Source organism: Macrotis lagotis, chromosome 6, assembly GCF_037893015.1.
Source record: "Macrotis lagotis isolate mMagLag1 chromosome 6, bilby.v1.9.chrom.fasta, whole genome shotgun sequence".
NCBI lineage: Eukaryota > Metazoa > Chordata > Mammalia > Peramelemorphia > Peramelidae > Macrotis > Macrotis lagotis.
The window spans coordinates 20,636,643-20,663,443 of NC_133663.1; the positions used below are offsets into that span (position 1 = coordinate 20,636,643).

Genomic DNA, 26,801 nt, shown 5'->3' on the forward strand with positions numbered 1-26,801 from the left:
TAGATGAGGAAATACGGCCAAAGACACGAGGGACCCCGGTGTCCTGTGGCCAGTGAGTAGGACATTGGGGGACTTGGACCATGGTGGAACCCAGACTCGAGTCAGGGGAGATGGTTCAAATTCCAGTCCAGAATTTTCTATAACTGAATGGCTTTGACAAAGTCACTTGTCCTTTGGGGTTCCTGCTTGGACTGGATGTCTCCTGATCTAAAGACTTTCCAGGCCTCCCTCAGTAGGCCTCATATCCTTTCTGAACTTTTCTTGCCATAATGTTAGGGACTGTTTTGTGTGTGGGAGCACTGTAAACTATCTTCATTTGGTGTCCTTGAGCGTCAGAGCCTTGTTTTACTAAGTGCCATGGAAGTGGGAGTGGATTAGAGACTGGGAGGGATATTTAAGCACTTGTGTTTTGGTGAATAAATGGAAACCTGGGAGACCTTGGTGTATAGGGAGAAACTTGTCTTCCTTGTCTTCATTGTCTCCCGCCCCTCCAACACTTGTCTGGGGAGGATGAAAGAGTCCAGAAAGGGGTCTCAACATATTGGTGCCTAGACAGGGACTTTACACATGTTGAGTCTGGAAAAGGGACTCAACACCATAATTCATCATTTCTTTTGTTTTATTTTCATGGCCAAAATCATCGACTATATAGTCATGTAAAATGGAATAAGATTATGTAACAAGATTAATATTTTTGGATTCACATGAAGGCTTCTATTTGAGGGTTGGTTCCATTATCTCAAACTCCTTGACTCCGTCACATGGACCGAGAAATTTATTGAGGATCTTCATGGCCCATTTTTCTTTAGACATTTTTGGTGATGTTTCTTAGCACAAATGCAGACAGGAAAACCTCATTATGCTCTTGGACAAAGAGGAAATATAGGCTCCCCACCATGTTCTTTTATATATGCTAGACAGCCTCACATCTCTGAGAAATGAGCCTTCCAGCAAACTCAGTCTTCTAGAGAGTGGTTGTGAGCCTGGAAGGAAGGGGAGCAAAGAGCCATCACAAAGCCCACACCCTCCTTCTCAAGAAAGATAGAGACCCAAGCTCCCCGAGCAGACAGTTGTATAGAGAATAAATGGTTTCTCAGAAGCAGGAGTGTAGTGTCCAAGGGAGGAGAGAGATTAACTAAGCTCAAACCTCCAGTAATCCAGGGTCATGTCATCTAGAGGCAGTCGTTTCTGAGGACACAGCTGTATTGTGGCAGACTAGTCAATGATATTCTTTAGGATGACCTCATCAATAGAGTTTAATTCCACTTAGAGACCCAGAACTGACAAGGACCTGGGCAGACCGTGGAGTCCAACTCTCATACAGATGAGGAAATAGTGTTCTTTTATCGGGTTGTTGTGAGGACACAGATGATTAGAAGCATACACCCATACTTGTGCATACATCCAATGGGTTGCAAACCTTAAAACACTATGTAAATCATATAAACGTTTGTGAGGGTTGTGGTTATTCAGTTGTTTTAGTCAAGTCCAACTCATTGTGACTTTATTTGGGGTTTTCTTGGTAAAGAAAATGGAATGTTTTTCCATTTCTCTCCATTTTACAGAGGAAGAAACTGAGGCAAGCATGATCCCAGGATCACACAGCTGGGAGGTCTCTGAAGTTGTGCTATTTAGCTGTCCCCATATAAATGTCAGATATTATCATTAATAGTTTTGTGGAGTGATATTGGTCAAATCAACCTATGCTAACACCCTTAAATCAGTAGAATACACCTAATAAAGAGTGAAAAGTCTTTTTTTTTTTTTTTTAGGATTTTGCAAGGCAGATGAGATAAAGTGGCTTGCCCAAGGCCATACAGCTAGGTAATTATTAAGTGTCTGAGGCTGGATTTGAACTCAGGTACTCCTGACTCCAGGGCCAGTGCTCTATCCACTGTGCCACCTAGCCGTCCTGAAAAGTCTTATTTAAAAGTTTGTTTCAAGAACAAAATTTCCTTTTATAAAATTGTGATGTACGTGTAGTAGAATTTCACTGGCAAGAAATAAGCTTCCACAGTAGGAACTCTATAGATAGGTGACCTTTGTAACTCCTACTCTTGTCATTGAGGGCTTAAGTGACTTGCCCATGGCTCCATAGGTAATTTGTGCAATGGGGAGGATGTGGGCTCTGTACCCCAAAGTCTGCCTTTTATCAATTACCATGTCGTCTTTCTTTAAGGAAAAATTGCTGGCAACCCAACTTCTCTGATTTGAATCAACCACCATAATCCGGTTGACCTGAATAGAGTTGTATGATTAATGTAAGAGAAGGAATCCAAGCCTATACCATTTACCTTATAGTTGATGTTGACTTTACTAAATGACTTCTTTATCCTTGGGTGCTTAAAGAACCCTCTTTTCTTTAGAGAAAAAGTAATCATGTCTTGGAAAATGAAAGAAATGGTCGTTGGGGGTTCTCTAGGATTAAGACAATAATTTTCTAGTTGGGTTCTTCCTTGATTCTGACCTTAAGGGTTCAGAGCCTCCAACCAGGACTTCAGCCTGAACCAGATGGCCCTTTCTTTCCATTTTGTGGACAACAGCTCTCATCAGACCATTCATTATTTTCTGCAGTTGAAACAGCTGTGGATTACTGTAATTATGGCTTTAATATGTCCCTGTCCATCCGCTGTGAATCCTAATTCAAACTTCACATTTCTCTTTGGAGCCTTCTTCATCTTTTTTTATGATTATGCAGTGCTGAATAAATACAAAGTCCCAAAAAGCTCAGGTCACTTAGTCTGTGTTAGGTCCATACCAAGGTCCATTGTTTTTAGTAGGCTTGTAGTCTTTGCAGTTTTAATGCTATAGAAGTAATTAGGGAAAACAGTAGGTGTCTAGAGTTTGGATGTTCATTAATAAAAAAAACAAAACCAAAAAACCCCCCAAAAAAGCCCAAATCCCCAATCCTCATTTTAACTGTAAAGGGCTACAAATTCCCCACTCTGTTTTTGGAAATCTTGTTAATAAATAACAGGTTTTTCTTTCCAGAATGATGCACTTTATTAGAATGTAAACTTCTTGAGGACTTGCCTTTCTTTGTCTCTCAGTGTCTGATTTGTTACTTGATTGATGGACTGTTTAATCAATGATTGTGACTAATTTGCTGTCTGACTCAAGACATCTCATTGAATCTTTAGGTTTTTCTGTCACTTGCCTGGAGAAAATCTCTGCTCTGCCCCTCTACCTGTATGTCCTTGGTTAAGTCATGAGCCTCCCTGGACTCAGGTTCCTCATCTAGAAGTGAGGGGCTTGACCCAGATGACCTCTAAGCTCCCTCCCAATTCTAAATCCAAGCCTGTGGCCTGTTGCGGTGCTCTTTGCACTCTTTGATGGAAAAGAGTCCACATAAATGGGTTCGCTCTGAGGCTCGGTGGGTCTTTTGGCAGATTGTTTCTTGAGGGTTATTCAGGAAAGTGGTTTGAATGATGGCAAAAGTCCTTTTAATTTTATAGATGATTTAAAATTTGGTCTGTGAGAATCTGGCTTAGATTTTCTCCCCAGTCCTGAACCCTGCCCATTTAGTGATCTTGCAGTGTTGCATTAGTTTTGGACCTGACATGCTTAGGAGATTTGGTGGGATTGAAGGGGGTGGGTCTCCACAAGAAGACCATTGAGCCCAGTGAGGAGGAACGAATTCCAGGATTTGTCAGATCAAAACAGAAACCCCACAAATATGGGGTTATGGACAAGTCTCCGTTGAAACCTTAGCTTTCTCGTTTGTAAACTGGGGATAACAATCATCAGACTTTACAGTCCCTGAGGTTGGGGTAAGAAAAGCACTTCGTAGCCTCACAAACCTTGGCCTCTGAGGCCTTCCAACTCTTAAGTCAATAATCTTATAACAGGAATTACTATTAATAATTTTAAAAACCAAAAAAAGCTAAGGATTCGTTGCTTCACTTTGTGCTCAGGGTCCCATCTGACCAGTTGCTAGCAGAACCCCTGAATGTAGAGGACTTACAAATTATACTATACCTACCCAAGCTTTGCATGAAAGCAAAAATGAAGAAATAGAGACAACTGCAGAGGCATCACATGTCTCCATGCTTTCCTCCATCGGAAACGCTGATGTCCTTCAATCCAATGCGCCAGAAGTGAAAATAGAAGGAGTAAGCAGATTCAGGAGTAAAGATAGCAACTGTCACTTTTTTGAGAAATAAGAAATAAATTTCATAATTCGCTAAAAATAGCTATACCCTATTCCAAGGCAAAAACTAACTGGAGCTTTGCCAGTGTGGGAAAAATAGGAAAACTCATTCTTATTAATCAGCCAACTGCTCTGTGGCCTTTTTTGGAGTTTATCTCTCTTTGCTTCCTCAGCCTTCTGGCAACCGTCCGGCCCTTCTTTTCTCCCCAGCAACTGCTTGCCCCGCCCCCCACCCGCCCACCCGGCCCTGAAGATGTCCCTATAGCAAGAGTCTGGTTGGGAAAGCTGAGGTGCTGTGACTTTGGAGAAGGGGCAGAGGTGTCTGTGAATTCCCATTGATTGTAAAGGTGCTTTTTGTGCTCACCTGCTTACTTTGGGGGGGGTCAGAGAAGAAAGGCTGGACTGGGTTCAAATCTCAGTTCTACTGAAAAACTAATAGTCATGGCAGAAATATATTTCAAGGTTTGCACGGTGTTCTACATTATTTTCTTATTTTATCATCAGAACAACCCTCTATGCGGAGGGTATGGAGGGTCTATCATTATTACCTTTTTCACAGATAAAGAAACTGAGGCAAATAAGTTAAATGATTTGCCCAGGGTCACAGTTAAGTATGTCTGTTATTGGGCCATAGACCACTTCCTCCAGACCCCTTGTTTACAAGTGAGGAAATGGGCCAAGGGAGGGCTAAGTGTTTTGGAGGATGGGCTTCAGTCCAGAATCACTCCTGATTTCAGGTGGAGTAATTCCATTGGGCCATGCTGTCCCTTACTGACCTGTATGAATGGGATTCTCTCCATCATCCTCATCCATAAAACGAAAGGGGAAGAATAGGTGGTTTCTGAGAACCCCTCCCACTAGAGAACTTGTGTATTGTTGCACGGTATTGTGAATACTGCATTATATACTGATGTTGTGGCTCACTGTCTTGTAACTGCTGATATTTGGGGCCTTGGAATTGGCCTCTATTTGGAGACTTTTCTATGTTGGATTTTTTTTATGGCTTTATTTATACATTACTAAAATATTCTTGTTTAAGAGTAAACATAATACCCTCTCCCCCACAAAAATATAGAACCTCATGAGAAATAAAGTAAAAGAAAGAGAAAAAAATGTGTTTCAGTCTGTGTTCTGATACCATCACCTTTGTCTTAGGTGGATCACATTATTTATCATAAGTCCATCACAGAAGTTACTTCCATATTTTTCCACAGTTGCTGTTGCTGATTGTAATTCCCTTTATCCATTCCTCCCCACTACCATATATTATATTTTCTCTCTCCTTTCACTCTGTTCCTCTTCTAAAATGTACTGTAGGGCAGCTGAGTAGCGCAGAGGACAGAGCACTGATCTTGGACCCCAGAGATTCAGCAACCACCTGGTCCTGTGGTCCCAGATAGGTCACCCAATCCCAGCACCTTGCAAAAAATAAAAAAGATAATGTGTTGTATCTGACTCTTCTCTCCTATGATCTACCCTCCACTCTATCACCCACCCCCTTCCCCTGTCCCCCTTCTCTCCTTTTTTTCTCTAGATGTCTATACCCTACTGAGTTTGTATGCTATTTCCTCTCTGAGCCATTTCTGATGAGAGTGAAGGTTCCCTCATTTCCCCTCATCTTCCCCCCTTCCATATCACTGCAAAAGCTCATTGCAAAAAAAATATGAAATCTTAGCCTTTTCCACCTCTCCTTTCTCTTATTCCCAGTACAGTTAGTTCCCTTTCACCCACTGACTCCATTTTTACAATATATTATATCTTCAAATTCACTTCTCTCCTGTGCTTCATCTATAAATGCTCCTTCTACATGATCTATTAAATGAGAAGGTTCATATGAGTATTATCAGTATCATTTTTCTATGCAGAAATACATGCAGTTTATCATCATTAAGTCCCTCATAATTTATCCTTTTCCTCCTCTCTCTATGCTTCACCTGAGTCCTGTACTTGAAGCTCAAACTTTCTGTTCAACTCTGGTTGTTTCAACAGGAACATTTGAAATTCCCCTGTTTCACTGAAAATTCATCTTTTTCTGCTGGAAGAGGATATTCAGTTTTGCTGGGTAGTTGATTCCTGGTTGCATTCCAATCTTTTTTGCTTTCTGGAATATTATATTCCAAGCCTATGAGCCCTTAATGTAGATGCTGCTAAGTCCTGTGTGATCCTGACTGCAGCTCCACGATATTGAATTGTATCCTTCTGGCTGCTTGTAGTATTTTCTCTTTGACTTGGGAGTTCTGGAACTTAGTTATAATATTCCTGGGAGTTGGTTTTTTTTTAATCTCTTTTCAGGGGAGATTGGTGGATTCTCTCCATTTCTATTTTTGCCCTCTGCTTCTGGAGTATCAGGGCAATTTTCCTGTAGGAATTTTTTTAAAATGAGATCAAGGCTCTTTTCCTGATCATGACTTTCAGGTATCCCAATAATTTTTAAATTATCTTTCTTGAACCTGTTTTCCAGATCAGTTGTTTTTTCAATGAGATGTTTCACATTTTCTTCTAATTTTTCATTCTTTTGGTGTTGAACTATTGTGTCTTGGCTTCTCATAAAGTCATCGGCTTCCTTTAGCTCCATTCTAGATCTGAAAGATTTGTTTTCCTCAGAGAGCTTTCTTATCTCCTTTTCCATCTGGCCAATTCTGCTTTTTAAATCATTCTTCTCCTCAATAACTTTTTGGATTGTTTTATCCATTTGACCTAAGCTGGTTTTTAGCATGTTATTTTCTTCGGCATTTTTTTGGATCTTCTTGACTAAGCTGCTGACTTCTTTTTCATGTTTTTCCTGCATCTCTCTTATTTCTTTTCCCAATTTTTCTTCTATCTCCCTCACTTGATTTTCAAAATCTTTTTTAACTCTTTGTCATAGCCTGAGCCCAACTTGCATTTTTCTTAGAATCTTTAGATGCAGAAGCTTGTATTTCTTCATCTTCAGATTGAGTATTTTGATCCTCCTTGGGATCATAAACAAAGTATTTGTCAATGGTCAGGTTCCTTTTTTCCCCTGCCTACTCATTTTCGCAGCCTGTGGCTGGTTTTGGGGTGCTTCCTGAGCTTTTGAGTTTTATTGGGACACCTGCACAAGGATGTTAGTGTGTGAAGCTCTGACTTCTCTCCTGGTCTGTGAATGACCACAAGTCTACCCCTCTGCCACAGGGCTGAGGGAGGGAGGTTCCTGCTCTATGGGGGGGGGGCTAGACTGTGATCAGGATCTGAATGTGACCAGAGTCATGTTTCAGGGACAGAGGAGAGACCGTGGAAGTCTCCCTCCTCTCCCTTACCTTCAGTGGACTGAGCACTCAGGGCGCAGCTGCCTAGAGGCTCCTGCTAGGTGGCTCCGTGGGGCCTGCTTCTGTTTCCTGGATCTGGACTACTTTGTTTCTCATGAGGTTCTATATTTTTGTGAAGGAGGGGGTATTATGTTTACTCTTTTTTTTTTTGCAAGGCAAATGGGGTTAAGTGGCTTGCCCAAGGCCACACAACTAGGTAATTATTAAGTTTCTGAGGCCGGATTTGAACCCAGGTACTCCTGACTCCAAGGCTGGTGCTTTATCCACTACGCCACCTAGCCGCCCCTATGTTTACTCTTAAACAAGAATATTTTAGTAATGTATAAATAAAGTCATAAAAAAATCCAACATAGAAAAGTCTCCGAATAGAGGCCAATTCCAAGGCCCCAAGTGCACTGAGTACCTCACCTGCACTCAGGACCTGGGCTTCATGCTTGTTCTGGCAAAGATCTCCCTGCTGATCTTCCAAATTGTGCTTGGTGCTCCCTGGGGTGAAGGTCAGGAAACTGCTTCTGCTGCTGGGAGTCACACCTCCCAGGTGCCCTGGGGCTGTTCCCAGGAAGCCGAAGTTTCTTCACTGTGGCAGGGCTGCCCCTCTAACCCTGTGGAACAGAATTTTTCCACTATTTTTCAGGTTACCTTGGGTTGGAGAATTGCCTCACTGTATCTTTCTGTGGGTTCTATTTTTCGAAAATTTGATTAGATTCATAATTTAATTGGTTATAACCTAGGAGAGGCTCTTCTCCTGCTGCCATCTTGGCTGTACCCCATCTCTATGTTGGATTTTTGGAAGGAGCCAGGAGGTCCTCCTACAAGGATGGGTACCCAGCATAGTAGCCCAGCAATCTAACATGGTGGTGGTCCTACAAGGATGTGTACCCAGTACAGTGACCCAGCAATCTTACATGGTGCTGCTTCTACAATGACTTGTACCTAGCATAGTGACCCAGTGACTCAATATGGTGATGGTAGTCCTACAAGGACGTGTACCCAGCATAGTTATCCAGCAATCCAATGTGGCAGTGGTGGTCCTACAAGGACGTGTTCCCAGCATAATGACCCAGTGATCCAACGTGGTGGTGGTAGTGGTGGTGGTGGTGGGATCTTGCTTCCCTCACAGTCAAATGTTGTTTGTTCCTCTTGCCTTGGGAGCTTCTGGGGGCCAGCAGTGTTCCCTTGCCATAACAGCCCTGGACTGCCTTGCGCCCCACCCCCCACCCTATCCCTGGAATTCCTTTCCTGCAGGGTCCATTTTTTCCTGAACATGAGAATCATGCTTTCTCTTCTTCCAGGATGAGAACATCCATCTTTGCAAATGTCTTCTATAGTGCTTGCTTCAGCAGCACATAGACTAAAATTGGAACAATACAGAGAAGATTAGCATGGCCCCTGTGCAAGGATGCCATGCAAATTTGTGAAGAGAATGTCTTCTATATTGCCATCCTTATTCTTGACATTTATTCAATAATTTCCTGGGAAAAATACATAGAAAGCTGTATACCCCAGGATTCCTTAGTTGCTCTTAAGGTTCCCTACTTCCCAAAGTTCATGGTGTCTGTCTCTTCTGGGTCTCTTCCCCCCATTACCCAACCTTTATCTGTCTTGGCAGTGATCTCTGCTGGGGACCCTTCTCCCTAAGTCCCAGCCCACACATTTCATAGGAACTTTGCCTGATTCCCCAGCTCCAAAATTTGAGACACACATGTCTATCATGAGAAGATCCATGTAGGGATTCATGGGACATAAGATCTAGAATTAGAAGAGACTTTGGAAATAGTATAGCTTGATGTCCTCATTTTACCAGTGAGGATGAGTAGGGCTAGAGAGATGACATGGCTTACTCTAGGCCACAGAGGTGGTTGCTGTGGTACTCTACTCACTTGGCCAGCTCCCTGCCCCATTGGTTACCTCCAGGGTTTTTATGTAACTTCAAAGGAGTTTCCATCCATAAAATGCTATGTGTGTATACGTGTGTGTGCATATATATATATATATATATATATATATATATATATGTGTGTGTGTGTGTGTGTGTGTGTGTGTGTATGTTTGTATGTATGTAAATGCTGCTGGTTATGATGAGGCTATGCCCAGGGTCTTATGGCTGGCAGGTGACTGAAGAGGGCCTGGGGTCTTCTGTTTCTCTACTGTTTCTCCACTTGGCCTTTTTCTAGATCAGGGCATTCTGAACCCTTTTTGCATCTTGGATCCCTGTGGCTATATAGTGCCTTCTCAGAATAATTCAAAAACCCAAAATTACAGCAAAATAGTTAACACAGTGTTTAGAAAACAAAGACCATGTTCATGGACCCAGGTACAAAGCCCTGCAAGAAGGGAACCTCTACAGATGGAAATTTTAAGGAGGAAAAGGTGAACTCAAAACTGAGCCTGAATATGCCTCATTTATCATTATCATGATTAATTATCAAATAATATATATGAAAATATGTATTTATATGTAAACAAAAATATAAATTTTGCATAATAAATCATTATAATCAGATATTAATTATCATTAATGATAAGGAATAGGTCAGAGCCTTGGCTTCTAGATGAAAGGATAGAAAGCCCCAGCCTGAAGGACATTTACCAATGAGATAGGTGGATGCTGGCTTCCATGAGGGACCAGTACAGAGAATCCCTGATCAGGCCTTTCCTAAAAAGGGCATCTTCCCAGGGCATGCCCCACCTTTCTGTTGGGAAAAATCTGAAGGAAGATCCCTGTTTCCCTGGGACTTATCCTTACAATCATTTCCTCAATACCGCTTAATCTCCTAAAGAGTCACGCTTTCCTATTTTAAAAAGGTTGGAGTGTGGACTGGGCCTGTGGTTTTTTATCAGAATGGAGCTCTGGGTGCTGGAATGCCCTCAGCCAGGGCAACCGGGCACCACAGGGTGAGAGACACATCCTGGCTTCAACAGTGAGAGATGTGGCCTGGGTTCAATAGCCGTCCTTGTCCCAGGAAAGATTCAAACTCAGATCTTCCTGATTTGAGACTAGCTCTTTTCCACTGGGCCAGAATTCCATTGAACACACATGTGCATGCACACACACACACACACACACACACACTACAATTTTTTTTAAATGTCAGCTTTATTAAGGTAGCAGATAGCAACCTTTGAGGAGGGCTGAGCTTGTGATTTCTAAGTCTCTGGACTCATTTTTTATGGAGGCTCAGTAGCCATCTGCCATCCAGTATAGCTGTCTGCTTGCCCTGGGGGGCTGGGCAACATTGGCATGTAGGAGAGTCTTTGTACTTGATTTACATATGGGGCAGCTGGGCCCAGTTTCTGAAAGTTAGAGTCCAGGAAACATCCCCAGTGTCCACCCAATATATTTGTCCCAGCCCTCTCCCTGACCTGGTGAACTGGGGAGGCTGAAGGACCTGGTGGATGCCTGCCAGCATGGGAAGGAAGAGAAAATCTCCAAGTTGGGAAAGATGTGTGAGGCTGCGGGCACCGACTGTAGGAAGGAGAATGCCCCTGGTGTTCAACAGGTGGCCATCCAGCCTTGGGCAAAGGGCTGCCTGCCACCCTAGGAAAGGTTCATTCCATTCCAGTTCCCCCATTGTTCCTAGTTCTGCCTCCCCACTGTGTACCAAGATGGCAGCCTCCCCCAGGTCATCACATGCCATGGTGATGCCCTGGGAAAGGGCAAGGAGGGCAGTGTCTCTGTCTCTCTGTCTCTCTCTCATATGATACCTGGCATGGCCATACCTTACCTTTACTTGGTGCTTTCATGGGCACGTTGTCTTCTTGTTTCTGTGCTACTCCCTCTCGTTGTCTAGTGACACAGAACCAGAGAGAGAACCAAGAAGGTCTGGCTTCGAGTCCCCCCATCTACCACATGTTCTGGCTGAGTGACCTTGCTGTCTGACCCAGAGGCCTGAACACTCTCCAAGACTAGACATGGCAGAGACCGGGCTGGCCTGTCCCAGTCAAGGGAAACCACAGGGCAAAATAACAACCAGTGGTTGATAGTTTATATTGGTACCATCCTTATGTCACTGTCTCTTCTATTCACTTTTGGTGACTCTTAATTAGAAACCCCCAAGTAGGGGACTTGTGAATGTAATTAATGAATATTAATTGGATAACTCTTGATGATTTGAATTACAGACAACTCAGAGAAGTTCACAGAACTTCTGTGGTTCTCCTGTCCTAGAAGGAGATGGGGCTGCTCTCTGTCCCCCAGCACACTAACAGGACTTGGTCTCAGTTAGGTGGAACATGCAGTTTGGGCCAAATGTTCTCTAATTTTCATTGAGTGAGAATTTTTTGGTTTCTGTTTTTGATGAGTCTTTTTCCAGTCTTATTTCATATTTTTCCCCTTCACCAGAGCTACATCAGGTGGAAGGATCTGGGTTCAAGTCTTGCCTCAGACATACTCTGGCTGTGTAACCCTGGGCCAGTCTTGTACTCCACCTCTTGGGGTCCTAGGCTAGTCTCTCAAGAGTCTGTCGGACATTCCTTCCCCAGGAGTCCCTGGTCGCCCGCCCCCCCATTCAGCCTCCCTGGCTTCAGGCTGTTCCCGGGCTGGCTGCACATCTTAGTAGACAGAAGGTGCCCACCTGATACTCTCCTTCTAAGCATGGGCAAGGGCCCTCTTTCACTCCCCCTGCCCCACCTGAGCTTGTTCTCCCTCGTACAAGCCCTGTTTCCAGGTGGAGGGTGAGTCCCTTGAGGATGGACACACTGGATCCCTCTGTTCCACTGAATGATGATGCCCCTGGGTCTGGGCAGAGTCAGCCAGCATCCCACTGAGAGATCTGGGTTCAAGTCCTCCTTCTGACATCTGTCACCTTGGGGACTCAGTGCCCTGCCAAGTCAACTGGCAAGTGCCACTGCCTACTATGCACAGAGAACTCTTAGACCTAAGGCTCAAAATGGTTTCAGGTCTGCATCAGTGAAGGGTGTGCCTTCCCTGGAACCAGCAAAGAGCCAGACTGGCAAGGGGACAGACCTAAGAGAAAGGAAATTGTGTGCAAGTGTATGCACGCATATGTGTGTGTGTCTGTCATGTGTATGTGTGTGTCTATCTGTGTTGTCCATGTGTATGTGTGTGTCTGTAGACCATGGATGTGTGTCTGTGCTCTGTGTGTGTGCATATGTGCAGCCAAAAAGTCTGTTAATGCCGGTCATGGGTCCAAGGCTCTGAGCTGACCAGGTTTCTTTCTGGCCACAGGACCCTGACAGGAACTCCTGGCTTTAGTCTCTTTTCCTTACCCATGTTTTTGTTTGTTTAATTTTGGGTTTTTTTTTTGCAAGGCAGTGGGGTTAAGTGACTTGTCCAATGTCACACAGCTTAGGTAATTATTAAGTGTCTGAGGCCATTTGAACTCAGGGACTCCTGACTCCAGGGCTGGTTCTCTATCCCCTGCACCACAGCTTCCCCATCTGTCCCTTCACACTGTCCAGGCTTTGGTTCTTCTAGGCCCTTCCTAGAAGACAACATGGCATCATGGAAATGCCTTGGAGTGGGCCTCACAAGACCTGGCTTTGTCTTTTATCTTGGGGAGGTTCTGGGCTGTGCTGGAAGCTGGGGAGCTACACACCCGGCCTTGCGTTATTGCTTTGTCAGCCTCAACGGGTGGCAGGTGGACTGTTTGGTTTCCTTCCTCTTAGAGCCAGGTGTGAAATATTTACCAGGGTGCCCTCTGGGCCTCAAAAGGCGGGGTTGGATTAGGTGATATTTTGAGGTCCTTTTATTTATAGGAGTTTTCCCCAAAGACCCCAGAAAGGACCCATCTAGATGAAGGTGAGACGGCGCAGGAGCAGCCAGGTTGCCATAACTGAAGTCACGCAGGCCCATGTTCTTCTCTCTCCCTCCAGGTTTACTTTCTCCCTCCAGGTTTAGGTCTGTCAACCTGACTCTAGAGGCCCCCAGGGAGGGGGACCCCCCCCCCCATCATCTTTCTTGGAAGCCTTGGATGCAACAGATAAGAAAGATGAAAGCAATGTGGTCTCCTAGACTTAGCTAAATTCATTCACCATTTACCCTTGAGTGAGAAGGAGTCGATTCTTCATATATATATATATATATATATATATATATATATATATATATATATATGTATGTATGTATGTATGTATATATTTGCTAAGTTAACCTCAAACCATACTTTGATCACAGAGTAAATCTGGAAGGGAGACGTCCCAAATGCACGGGGGTGATTTGAGATGATGCTGAACGACTCCTCAAACAGAGCCCCAAAGTCAGGACAGCCTCAGCACTGAGAGATTGGGTGGGTGGATGGACAGATGGATGGATGATGAATGGGATGGATGGATGGATGGATGGATGGATGGATGGATGGATGGATGGCTAGACAGATAATGTGGATGGATGTAATAAATATGTACATATGTGTATAAAATTATATAGATCTGTGTATATACACAAAGATAATTTAGAACAGCATCACCTAGTGACCCTGGACGTGATGTGCCTTCACTTCTCACCTAGCTCTAGAAATTGCAGAACCCTTGACCTGCACTGGGAAAATGTCCAGAGTCCACACACCAAAGAAAAACAACTGAAGAAAACCACCACAAACCCTTTCTCAAGCTGTATTTAAAGCCTGGCCTTGGAGGCCACCTCGGATCTCCGGGGATGTGTGGACAGACCTGCCTCGGGGATCAAGGCCCAATACTCTGGGTTTCTCTTCCCTTCCTTGTGATGGATGGTGGTGCCTCCTGTCTTCCCTGTGCTCCCTTCCCCTCCCCTCCTCCCCTTCCTCATGCTCCATGGTCATCTCACTGAGCCAGCCGTGACCTCTGCTCAGGTTCATCTAACCCACGTGGACTCAGATAATCATGGCTGAGGGTGTCTTAAAAGTTTGGTGCGCAGGTTAGGATCTTTGCATCTTGAGGACACCGTTCCTTCTCTCCAAAGCTTGGTGTCCTAAGTGGAACAGTCAAGTGGAAGGGGCTGGGGGGTGGGCTGCATTTCCTGATGTTCTCTGAACCCATGCAAGCCCTTGCCGGTAGAGCTAGCCCCGCTGCCATCTGCTTCTAGACAAGCAATGGCTCACAGAACCCTAGTGGGTTTTCGAAGTTGGTGCCATCCTGGGGGTGCTGGGCCTGCCAGTCACTGCCCACATCCTGGAAAGGAGCCCTTGCTGCATTTGTTGTTCGTTGGTTTGTTTTTCTGGTCTACTTTCTGGTCAGGTGGGGACAGAGGGCACAGGGGCTCCCCCAGCACGAGGGTTGGTTGCCCACTGGGGAGGGTTCTGGGGGTCTCACCGCTTGGCTGAGCTCTGCCACTTGGCTCTCTTGTAGCTGCTTCATTGGGTATTTATAACAGCTGGTTCTGTCCCTTTCTGATCCTCAGGCCATTGTTCCTTGGCATTCCTGGGCAACCTTGAAAAAAGAGCCCAGAGTCTCTGGAACCAGGATCATCCCTTTGGAGGCTTGAGCTGGCTGAGCTCGGGAGGGATGCTCTCAGGGATTAACTGTCCTTTAGCTGGGCACGACTTTTCTCTATAGGTCGATGGGGCTCAGGGGCCTGGGCATGCTTCCAGGACTGTCCAGAAAGATCGAATGTCCCCTCGCCAAGTAATCTGAGGGGCCTGCTCTGGCCCGGCGCCACCCATGCCTGCAGAAGATTTATGGAGGGCATGGAGGAGGCTATTTTTAGGATGACATCTCACGGGAGGATTTGGGTGGTTTTATTTTTCTTAAAGAAAGTGGCCACTGAGGAAGCCTGGTTACCTTGGGCCGAGTGATGAGGTTTTCTTGAGAATGAGTGGTGAAAATTGGATTGGCAAGTCTCAAATGACTTCACCTTCTGCAGTAGATTTGAGGTCATCTGGGCCAGCCCTAGAAGGTGGAGGCCCAGGCTGGGGGGGCAGTAAGTGGTAGAGTGGGCAAAGTGGTGCCGCAATTATCATCCTTTTACAGATGAGGAAACTGAGACTGACCATAATTCAGTGACTTGCCCAGGGTCACCCAGCAGGTGAGTGACTGGAGCACAAGAAGGAAGGGCTTCAGTTTTCAAGTGACAACTAACTAGCTGGTACCATTGGCAAGCCCCTCAGAGGCTTTGGGCTGCTTGGCGATGCCCTCTTCTCTAGGGATACCTTTCGGTCTATTCATAGAAAACGCAGTTGTGATTTTAGGAGAGCGTGTTCTGTGAAGGGCAGAGACTGGCAGTGCCTAAGACTTCCAAGTGTAATGTGAGGCCATTAAAAAACCAGCCATCCTTGCTGCCCATGCCGAACAGCGGCCCAAGGCAAAGCATAGGGCCTGGACTGGGCTCTGAGTGACCCAGGGGAAGGAGGTGATAGGAAGGTCGATGAGCTCTTCTAATAGGACCGGAAGGAAGCGGGAAGGGTCCATGAGGATGTGGGCTTGTGTGATCTGATCTCTGAGAGATTGTCCCCTCCCCAAATGAGAAACTGCAGAATTCTGAAGAGTCTGTGAGGCTCCCCCTGCCGATCTTTTGAGTCTTTCTTTTTGTTTTTGTTTTTTACAAGGCAGTGGAGTTAAGTGGCTTGCCCAAGGCCACACAGCTGGGTAATTATTACATGTCTGAGGCTGGATTTGAACTCAGGTCATCCTGACTCCAGGGCCAGTGCTCTATCCACTGCACCACCTAGCTGCCCCCAAGTCTTTAAGAGTCTTTGAGTCTTCAGAGAGGATAGGAGTTGGGGGTGAGAATATTCTGAAGAAAAGTGCTTTATTCTTCACCCTTTCCCCTAGCCCCCATACCTGTAACAACCTGTGACATAGGTCCTGCACATTTGTCTCATTTTACAGATGAAGAAACAGAGACTTGCAGAGTTTAGGTGACCTATTAATGTCCATGCCACACTGGCTTTGAGAAGACATATTATAAAATGAATACATGATATTTGGGGGAAAAATTAAGGCAAGTGTTCAGAGAAGAAAGCCTATGAAGAAAGCATTGCGGGTACCCTGCCCTAAGACAGCCCCGTCTAAGATGGGCTGGGGCTAGAAGCTGGCCACCCTCTTCATTGGAGCAGAACTGGAAACTGAGAGGAGCCACAGATAGTGTCCTGGTGGTCAGCCCATAATGATGAGCGCCAAAGGATGCCAATTGGGTAGGAGCCCCATTTCCAAGAGCATGAACACTCTCTGATTCTTTCTCCTTTTAAATGTAGTGGAGATGGAAAGTGAGTCCTGCTCCTGGAGGATGAAAGAAAAACCCAAATCAGAAATTTTTAAGATTAAAATTACAATCACTTCTCATTTTTCAGATCACCAGACATTCATCTATTCCTATTTTTCACAATAATGAAAATTACAATAATTTGCAGACTGGCTAATTTGAGCCTTTTTTCAGCCTTTGACATTAATACACTCCTTTTGATATTATTTCAGCAAAGGGTGCTGAATAATGAGATCCTGGACTAGTGAGAAGCAGCAGAAAGAGCAAAGTTTCTTTGAATTAACTTAAGAAAGGTTTTTTTCCCTCCCCACTTTTATCCCCAGCAGTGGCGATTGCCTCAGGAAGATGTTTGTGGGTAGCTCGATATACCTCTAACCTAGAATCCTTATACTTTCTGAAGAGCAAAGAAACAGGGAGAATTTAGATTAGTTAGGAAAAAGAAAAAAAAACCAGCTGGCCCAAAAATGTTAGCTTGCTTTGTGAAATGAGTATTCCCAAAGACAGGAGTGAGAGACATTTCAGTTTTACTGAACTATTTTGAATAATGAGGGCTGTGGCCCTTGGCCTCTAGGGGTCTTTGGCTTCTTGGCTAATGCCCCCCCCACCCCGATACATTTCTGATCGCTCAGTCACCTCTCCATTTTGTGATGTTCAGCTTTCTTTTTGGGGAAGGTGATTTGGGTTTTGATTTCGCCGTCATCCCGCACCCTTCTCCTACACATCCCAGAATACTTTGGTTGTTCTAGATTTCTTCAGATGGTCTAATCTTCCCAGATCAAGAGAGCACCCCTATTTTCTGCTACTAAATTCTGTTGCTGAATCACTTCCTTCCCTCTAGTGGTCATCCCAAGGGCTTGTCTTTGGTAAAATGGCTTGTGGAGAGGAAAATGCACATTAAAGGAAGAGGAAGAAGGACTGGAGGGTTCTTTTCATAGTGATGAGGGAGCTGCCCAGCTTGGTCCTCAGCCTTGCGATAGATCTCAACAACTTGTGGCCCTCCATGTATCCAAAAGTGCCTGGGTTAATAAGATCATAGGCTGCGATTGAGAGCCGGCAGGCCCCTAGAGGCCCACGGATCGAATCCCTTCATTTAGAGGAGAAACTGAAGAGAGGTTAGGTTGCCTAAGGTCACACAAGTAATAGTCTGCAGCAGGATTTGAATCTGGCACCGTGTGAATACAACAAAACCCCAACAATACCCACCACCAATCCGCCAACTCACAAGAGTTGGAGCTAGAAGGCTCCCAGAAGTCATCTTCATTTTACCCAAAGAGGAAACTGAGGCCCAGGGAGAGAAGTGACTGAACTGAAACCCCCCAAATGAGCTGAGTCAGAAGGTGAACACAGGTCCCCGATACTTCAAAGCAGCCAACATAGGATGCCACTCAGGTACTCCCCATCTTAACCTTTATGAGGTAGACTGAGCAGGTGGTAATAGTTACCTCTTTTTTTTTTTTACTTTTTGCAAGGCAATGGGGTTAAGTGGCTTGCCCAAGGCCACAGAGCTAGGTAATTAGTAAGTGTCTGAGGCCAGATTTGAACTCAGGTTCAGGGTCGGTACTCTATCCACTGTGCCAACCTAGCCACCCCTAGTTATCTCCTTTTTAAAGAGGGACCCCAGTTCCCTCTCCTCCATGTCTTTCTCATTTTATTACTCTAAGAAACCCCTGAATGAGAATACTCCCACTTCCCATGACAGGGGGTCCTTGCTCCGCTCATGGTCCGGGAGGGTCTTCAGGAATATGAGACATTATGTGGCTCCCAGTGTTTAGTTCCACCGCAGTCGGGTCAGAGGTGGGAGAGGCCCTGGCGCTTCTCTCTTCCCAGCACCATATTCTCTGCAGAGTAACGACGAAACATAGAAGGAAAACTCTCCAGGAGGGTTGTCAGGAGCTTCTCAACAGTGGATCCCAGGGGAGTTGAGCTGGAAGGATCTTTAGAGATCATTTTATCCAGGGCTGCTTCAGGGGCCCCTTGTCAGAATGACCAAGGGAAGCATTTATGTTGAAATCATTATTAAAATAATTAAGTCAAATTTGTGATCTAGTCATCTGTGTAGTGGCAGGTCTAATTACAGTAATTTTGACATTGTGATGAGTGAAAGTGATATTTAGGAGTAGCTGCCACAACTCTAACGTGATATGAAAATATCTGTTAATTTCTTTGCTGACAGAATTCCAGGTGCTGCTCATCCTACTCTAGTTTGTTGCCTACATAATAGGAGGAAAGGCCCAATTTCAGTTAGAGGATGGTAAAAATAAAAATCAGTCTTTCCCTCATTTCCGTTCACAGACTGACCCAGATATATATATGTATATAGAAGGGTGGACCAAAGGCCAGAGCAGAAACTCAGTTATCTGCTTGGTGAGCATGCTGACATTCGAACCCAGGTCTTGCCTCCTTGTCCAGGAGTGTCTGGGTTTTTTTTTTTTTTGGTGTGTCTGTGTGTGTTGCTTGTGTATCTCTCTGTGTGTGTATTTTGAGTGTCTGTGTTGTGTGTGTTTACCTTATATGAGGGTCTTCAGGTGTGTTTCTTTGTGTCTGTATATTTTGTGTCTGTGGGTCTGTGCATCTTGTGTGTCTCTGTGTGTATTTTGTGCATCTTTGTGTCTGTATCATGTGTGTGTGTGTGTGTGTGTGTGTGTGTGTGTCCAGAGAGGAGAGAGGTCCACTCCTTAGCTTTTCTCTGGGTCAGGCACTGGCTCCTTTGGTGTCCTTTCTGCTGCGCTGCTTTGTCATGATCTTCCCATTCATTAGGGCTGGAGCCAGTGTGTGGAGGTGGTTTTAGAGTTCTGCTGACTTTTCCTCCCACATTTTTCACAGCATCTTCTCATTTTTCTCAGAGTTCCTCCCTTTGGTCCCTTCTTTCCACAATGGTTTTCTCTGGCCTGCCCTACCACATTTTGTTCAGGTGGGTCCTATGGCTCCCAGTTCTTTTCTATTGGGAAAAAAAAAAGTTTTGAAATGGTTATTTTGGTCCATGCTGGGACTTTGATTCTGTCTTTGGCCTCCTCCAAATTTGCTCCCATTGGTGGAATTGCTTGGTCAGAAGTAACAGATGATGAGGTCATTTTGTTTTGTTTTGGCATGATTTTGAACTGATATTCCAACCAGCTGGTGGGTCCTTTAAGGTGCCAGTCTTCCCACAACTGTCCAAATTGGCTTCTGCCCTGTGACCTCGCTGAATTTCACGTGGGGTCCTTGACTCGGCCTCTTTTTGCCGGATGCAGGAGTGAAGCCAGGAGAGGGTGGCCCCTGGAGAGGATGTGTCCCTCCATTCACATCCCATTCCCAGGGAGGTGGGCCCTGGTGGAGGTGCTGTTGCCAACCAGAATCCCAGCCTCCTCACAGGGGGAGAATAACTTAATCTAATCCTTGATGTTTTCTGATTTAATATCTTGCGCTCCTTCTTGAGCAGGCAAGTGGACTCATTCTGACATTGTTTTCTGAAAGAGCCCGGAGCCAAAGAGCAGCTGTCAAAAGTTAATGATATGTTACCATAAGGAAGATGAATTCCATGGTAGACACGAGTAAATTAAAGCGTAAGGCTGTGCCTCCCATGGCTGCCAAGTCATCATGGACCTTGCAAGGGCACTGAAACCTTGCCTGCCTCAGAACATTCAACCTCTTCTTCTGGCTGCCCTGGTCCTGGGGCATCTCCTGTTCTCTAAACAAACTGGCCACATTATTGGCCCCTTCCTCACCCTGAGGTCCAGGGCTCCCTCACCTGCCCCCTCCCCAGGGCCCAGGCCCCTGCTGAGGGACCCAGTGGGGTGCTCCAGACCAAACTCTTGGGGGTGGGGGCCAGGGAGAACAGCTGGCCCTCTGCTGACCTCTCCAGACCAAGAGAGCCCAAGGGAAGGGGCTGCTCCTTCTCATTCCCATCTGCAGCACAGTGGGGTCCAAGAGGCTTCAGGGCCCTCCCAGTGTGGGGGAGCCCAGAGAAGCTGGGGTAAATGAAACTTCACAAGAACTCCTGTGGCCTCCTGGGAGGGAGCATTTGTCTTCCCAGCTCAGAGAAGCATGCTGAACAGGCCCAGGCTCAGATGTCACTTTCCAATAAAATTAGGACAAGGTGTGCTCAATGAAATCAGAAGGAAGGCAGTGTGCCAAACTGGGGAACTGGCTTCATGGAGTGCCCAGCCCAGGCCAACACGCTTGAGGTAGAAAGGCAAAATGAGGATGCTCCCCTGTCCTCAGGATCTTGAAGGGTCTGTGATGGAGGGGCCCTGGAACCAAAATCTGCATCCCGATGGCGGCATGCTGGACAAGAGCCAGCCTTGGGCAGGAGGGTCTGGTCCTGCCATGGCAGCATGCTGGACCGGAACCAGCCTCGGAGCAGGATGGTCTGGTTCTGCCATCTTAGCATCATCATTTATTCCTTGTCTGAGCCCATCAGCTGCAGAGAAGATGCCAGCCTGTCCCAGTAGAGGGATTCCCTCTCTCAGGTGTTCCATGCCCTATCACCATTCCTTCACCTGTCTGTCTAGGGTTTGCAAAGAACCTGGAATGTAGGAAATGATTACTAAACGCATTGTCTCACCATCCCATTATCCTCATTTGATGAGAGGAAACAAAGGGTGAGAGTGGTCTGATGGTTTGCCCAGATCATGCAGGTGTCCCAGCGTCCAGCAAATGCAGCACCTCCCACAGAAGGGATGCTTCATAAGCACTTGTTGACCGACGGAATAGAGCTGGGAGGGCTCCTCTTTGAGGAGGAAGCGCTAAGCTCTGCAAAGCCTGGTGGTGTCCTTGACATTCCGGAATGCTTTGAAACCAACAACTGAGGTTCAACTCCTCCAACCCTGAAGAGGAGATAAAAAAGAATTCTTGGCACTATCTCAAAAGTAAGAGGTCATGGAGTTTGTGGAATCTCTTATCTTCAGACTTCAACTTGTTGAGAAGCAGGCTCATTTTCACCCCCAAATGTACCTCTTCTCAGTTTTCCCCATTAAGACCAAGAGAACCACCACTCTCCAAATCGGCCTGAGAAGTAACTGAAAACTGTCTCTGTCTCTGTCTGTCTGTCTGTCTGTCTCTCTCTCTCTCTCCCCTCAGTTTCCCCCTGCTTCCCCTTCTTTCTCTCCCACTCCCAGCTTTCTCTCACTCTGCCTGTCTCTTCTTCCTCTTCCCTGCCTGTATGTTATCTGTCCCCCAGACCACCATTCATGCAGTGTCCTTTGAATTTGCCTCTCGCTGTTTCCAAACTCTCTCCTAGTCTAAAACTCACCACCTCAAGTGGCTTGAGCCCCAGCTTTCTCAGTGATCTCCCTGCTTTTATCCCCATCTCCCACCAAAGCATCCTACCCCCCATTGCTGCCTAGAGAGTGACCCATCCACACCCTCTCATCTTCCTCTCTCCCTCAGAGGCTTCCTGAGCTTCCCTGCTCATGTCTCAGGGGCCAGCCTCATTTCCCTCCACCCAAAAAACCAGCTTCTCCTCTTGATGAATCTCTCACCTTGAACACCTGTTTCTGACATGAGGGATGTGCAGACTCGCTTTACGTGACTCCATCTGTGTGATGAACATTGTATTCCTTGTTTTCTCAATGACTAGGGGAGGGGTAGAAGGAGAGAAATTAGAATTGGGAAAAAATGGAAGCATGTTTCTAAACGTCTGCCAAATATCTCCTGTCATTGATCCTTCCTCACCTGCCCCCATATTCTGTTTACAGTGTCCCCCCTCCTTGGCATCAGATAGATAAGGGTTTGTTTTGGTTTTGCAAGGCAAAGAGGTTAAGTGACTCGCCCAAGGTCACACAGCTAGGTAATTATTAAATATCTGAGGTTGGAGTTGAACTCAGGTCCTCCTGACTCCAGGGTCAGTGCTCCCACTGTGCCACCTAACTGCCCTGAGGTATGGGTTCAAGTCCCATCTCTGACCCTAGAAACTTACCCTCCATTGCAGTGAACACTCTGGAAGACTGTGTTGTCCACCTGCATCAGGGAAGATGTGTCTCAGGTCTGGACAGTGACAGTACATGTGGCATAGGCTTCATGGTCTGTAGTTTTGTAAAAATGTTAGTTTTCCTCTCATTTCATAGGTCTTCCATTTGGCATGTGCCCTCCAAAGTGTAGGACATTGACCTCTGACAGGAGGCTCATGGCCTGAGTTGTTGGCTCATTGACATTTTATCTCTTTAATGTGACTTGTGGAATATTTATATTGAGTTCCAAGAAAGATGTCCAGGTACATCCTCATTTGTACAAAGGGCATACTCTTATCCTCATGTGGGTAGGTGGGTGTTGAATCCAAAGAGTATTTTGTCTACTGGACGAATGGTCGTATCCCCCAGTTTGGATCACTGAGCTTCTCCTCACCCCTGGGGAGTCTGGTTTTGCTTCTTGCTTATGTGGGCACCAGACAGCAGAGGGCAATGTGAGTACAGGTGTGTTTACTGCCAAAGGCATCACAGGATGGAGGAGGTAGGTTTTCCTACAGTGATCACTTGCAGTTCTGGTGGTTCTGGTGAAGCACAGCCTTCTCAATAGACCCTATTAACATCTTGCAGCCTCGACCCCAAGATAAAGCCCTAATAGAATGCCAGAATCTCTACCATGAATCTGGGGCAAATGATAAAGGGTTTTCAGGTCCTTTTTTCTTAGCCTTCCTAAGGGAGAAAGTAGTTGATAGTCAATAAACATTTGAGAGCCCTCATTTATCTTTACACAAATGAGTTGTATTTACAGTTCCATCTTTAACACTGGAGACTGACTCTTCTAGGCATCCTCAGGTTGGTGTGCTCCTCAGGCAGACGATCCTTTAAAAATGATACATGATTCATTTGCGCTTTAGGAGGAGAGGGCCATGTTAATAGTTTGAATCCCACATGAGCTTGCATTCACTGAGTAATATATTCATGTAATTCATAGAATCTCTGAATTGGAAGGGACCTCAGAGGCCAGCCAGCCTGCCCTGGGTCTGGAAAAAGAAATGTCTTCGTTCACTCTGACAGCTGGTCCTCTTGCTTCTGCATAAAGGCTTCCCCAGAGGGGAGTCCTTCCTCCTGAGGCAGCCCAGCCCACTCTCCGACCATGCTTAGGGAGCTTATTCTGACCTCAAGCCTAAATCAGTCTCTTTGCCACCTTGGTCATTCCTCAAATTTCTACCTCCAAGGCCAAAAATGTCTACATCTTTAATCACAGTAACTCATCATTGTCATTAGTGTACTTAGTGAATAAATGAGACAAAGACATTCAGCAGAAAGAACCTGAGGCCTGGACCCGAGTTCTCATCCCAGCTCAAGACATATTAGCCATGTGATCCTGGCAAGTCATCATCTTTAGTACAGGGGAACTCTAGGAGTCAGAGGGTCCCAGATCTGGAACCCCAAGGGACTCCCCAGATCACTACTCCCTTTGTTCTACAGAGGAGGAAACAGAGACCTCAAGAGGTGAGCAACCTGTTCAAAGTCACATAGATTGGACTGATGGCAGGATTTGCACTTGGGTCCGGAACTTTCAAGCTCATCACCCTTTCTGTTGCACCCCCATTCCCTCCCATCTTCTTATCTCACACCCTGTTTCACAGGGAAAGAAAAAAGACCCCGAGGAGGGAGGGTCATACTGAAGGCCATAAGAGATAATAGACAATATCTCTGAGCCTCCATGTTGCTCATTTGTAAAATGGGAACGCAGATCAGCAAGCTCTCCCTTCTTGACAAGGAGGTCGTGAGGAAGGCCCTTTGAAAATCAAGTCCTGTAGAAATTTGAGTCCAGTGAACAAGTAGGAAGCCCTGCTCTGTGTGAGGCCCAAAGCAGTGTCACGGTGGACGGGAAGATCCTTCCAAACGAGCCCATCAGGCACGATATGGTGCGCTTGCCCAGAGTGTCCATTCTAATGGTATTTACGTAACTAAATACAATATAGAAGACGTCCTGGGTTGACATGCATTCTTGGCATAGAGCAGGGATCACTACTAATGGTTCTGATGGTTCTGATGGATCTTCCTATAAGAATCTTCCCATATGGGAGTCAGACCACTCCAAATTAGGTTTCAGTCGGTAAATGAACAGATTTATGAACTCAGCCTTGTTTGGAGCCATTCATTTAATGACTTCTGAGAAGCAACCACTAACAACACAGTAGTTACATTTGCTTGGGACAGAAACCTCTTCTCTAGCTGGCATCATGAGAATGATCTTTGATGGTGGGCCTTTCTTAGCCTTCAGAAAGTTTTTTATAGAGGTCAACTCCCATCAGCCACTATCAAAAAGGAACATCGGTATCTGGTAATCATAGATATGAGAATATCTGGGAAGGGACAAAGCATTTCATAGATACCTGAGATAGACCATGATAATCACTGTTGTTATTTCTGAGATGAACCATTAGTTTGAATGGCCCAGAATTTATATTCCTTCCAGGTAAATTAAGAGTATAGACTTTCATCATGATTTTTTTTCTAGTGGCATTGATCATTAATGTCAGATAATGATATAATGATGATGATGATAAAAGCATATATATGTATATGTATGTATGTGTGTGTATATATATATATATATATATATATATATATATTTACTGATTTTAATCTCATTCCACTGCAAGGTAGATACATTTTACAGATTCAGAAACTGAAGCAAGTAAAATGACTTACTCAGGATCACACAGCTAGGAAGTGTGTTGGGCCCGATTTGAAGCTAGGTCTTTGGGTTCTCTTCACTGAGCCTCCTACTCCAGTCCAGTTCCGTTCCATAAGCCTGTACTAAGCCCGGTGCTAGACCCAGAAGCCATTTCTTCCAAGCACTCCTCTGTTCCTGTGCATCGGAGACCTCATCAGTCTGCTCTTCCCATCCATGCTTAGCCATGTTCTGCTGTCATGGTCCCACAGAGAAGCCCCTCAGGATGCTAGAAGCTTCCTCATTTTCCCCTGACTTTTCCAGTGATCCACAGAGCATTCTGGGATATACAAAGACAACAAAGAAAGAGATTTAATAATGCTCCTCAGGGAGCAGCTAGATGGTGCAGGGATAGAGCACTAGCCCTGAAGTCAGGAGGGTCTGAATTCAAATTTGGCCTCAGACACTTAATATTTACCTAGCTGTGTGGCCTTGGGCAAGCCACTCAACCCCATTGCCTTGCAAGAACAAACAAACAAAAACAGATTAAAAAAAAAAGAGGGGGGACAGTTAGATGGTGCAATGAAAGAGCACTGACCCTAGAGTCAAGAGGACCTGGGTTCGGATTTGGCCTCAGACACTCAATTGCTTAGTTGTGTGACCTTGGGCAAGTCTCTTAACCCCATTGCCTTAAATAAAAAAACCCCAACAAAAAACAGTGCACAGGAGGATTGTTTTAATAATGCAGCTTTAAAACATTCAAGTTCTGAAATTCCCCTGAGATTCTAGAATCTTAAGTTCCCCTTTTTTTGTTGTCTATTGCTTGCTCATATACTGTTCTTCTGGCAGAGAATCTGTGAAAGCTTCTCTTCCAGGTTAGGTTCAACCCTCAGGTTCAGCCCGCACAGAAAGCTTCACTTGTCCATCCCGGGGAAAGGGGAGACTTGGCCCAGGGCCATTTTCCTGCCATAGGTTGTAGAAACCTCTCGTGGTGAAAATCATCTATATCCAGAAACAACAGACTCACAGAAAGGAATGGAAAGGGTGGATGCCACTTTTACCCAGCTTTGCATCATGACTTTAACAGAAAAAAAAATATTAAATGGGAAGAACAGAGGACATGGTATGGATTCACGGGTATTCAATCCGTTGATTTAAAATGTGTTGGGGATTGTATTTCCTGGACATCAGTTGTTTCCAAGGAAAAACTAAAACTGAATATTGTATTCACCAGCTCAGTATTATGAGTTAAAAATAGTGCTTCTCCAATGCGCCTCTCAGGCTCCCGATGTCAGAAGGAAATCATTATTAAATGCTAGAATTAAATGTGTTGTGCTTATGTGGGGAGCTCATTTACATTTTATGGAATAATTTCATTCGTTCTGTACTGACTGGCTTGCATGCAAATTGAACACAGTTTCACTGAGATTTTCAGGTTGTAATTTAATCAGCAATTGACTTACAGAATCTAAATATAAACCCAGGAAGATGCTGTTAGGTGCTAGCAGCTGGTTCCTTCCCAGGCTGAGATGTTCCCCTTGATTCTTTGGGGGGCTTTTCTTGGTGGGCAGGGTTTCCATTGACTTTATTTTCTCATTTCATTCTGGGTTGTAAAGAGGTAATTAGGAAAACGCTGAAAAAAACAGACTAGAGACCACAAGAA

At 45.3% G+C, this 26,801-nt stretch overlaps 1 protein-coding gene and 1 non-coding gene across 2 annotated transcripts in view; both read left to right on the top strand.

Moving 5' to 3' along the window:
- The window catches only part of PPM1L (protein phosphatase, Mg2+/Mn2+ dependent 1L), a 242,204-nt gene that overhangs the window by 143,615 nt on the left and 71,788 nt on the right, over positions 1–26,801 (top strand). The gene's annotated exons all lie outside the window — the stretch shown is intronic.
- Positions 8,765–8,871, top strand: LOC141492448 (U6 spliceosomal RNA). The gene has a single exon (XR_012469914.1). It is a non-coding gene; the product is annotated as a U6 spliceosomal RNA (small nuclear RNA).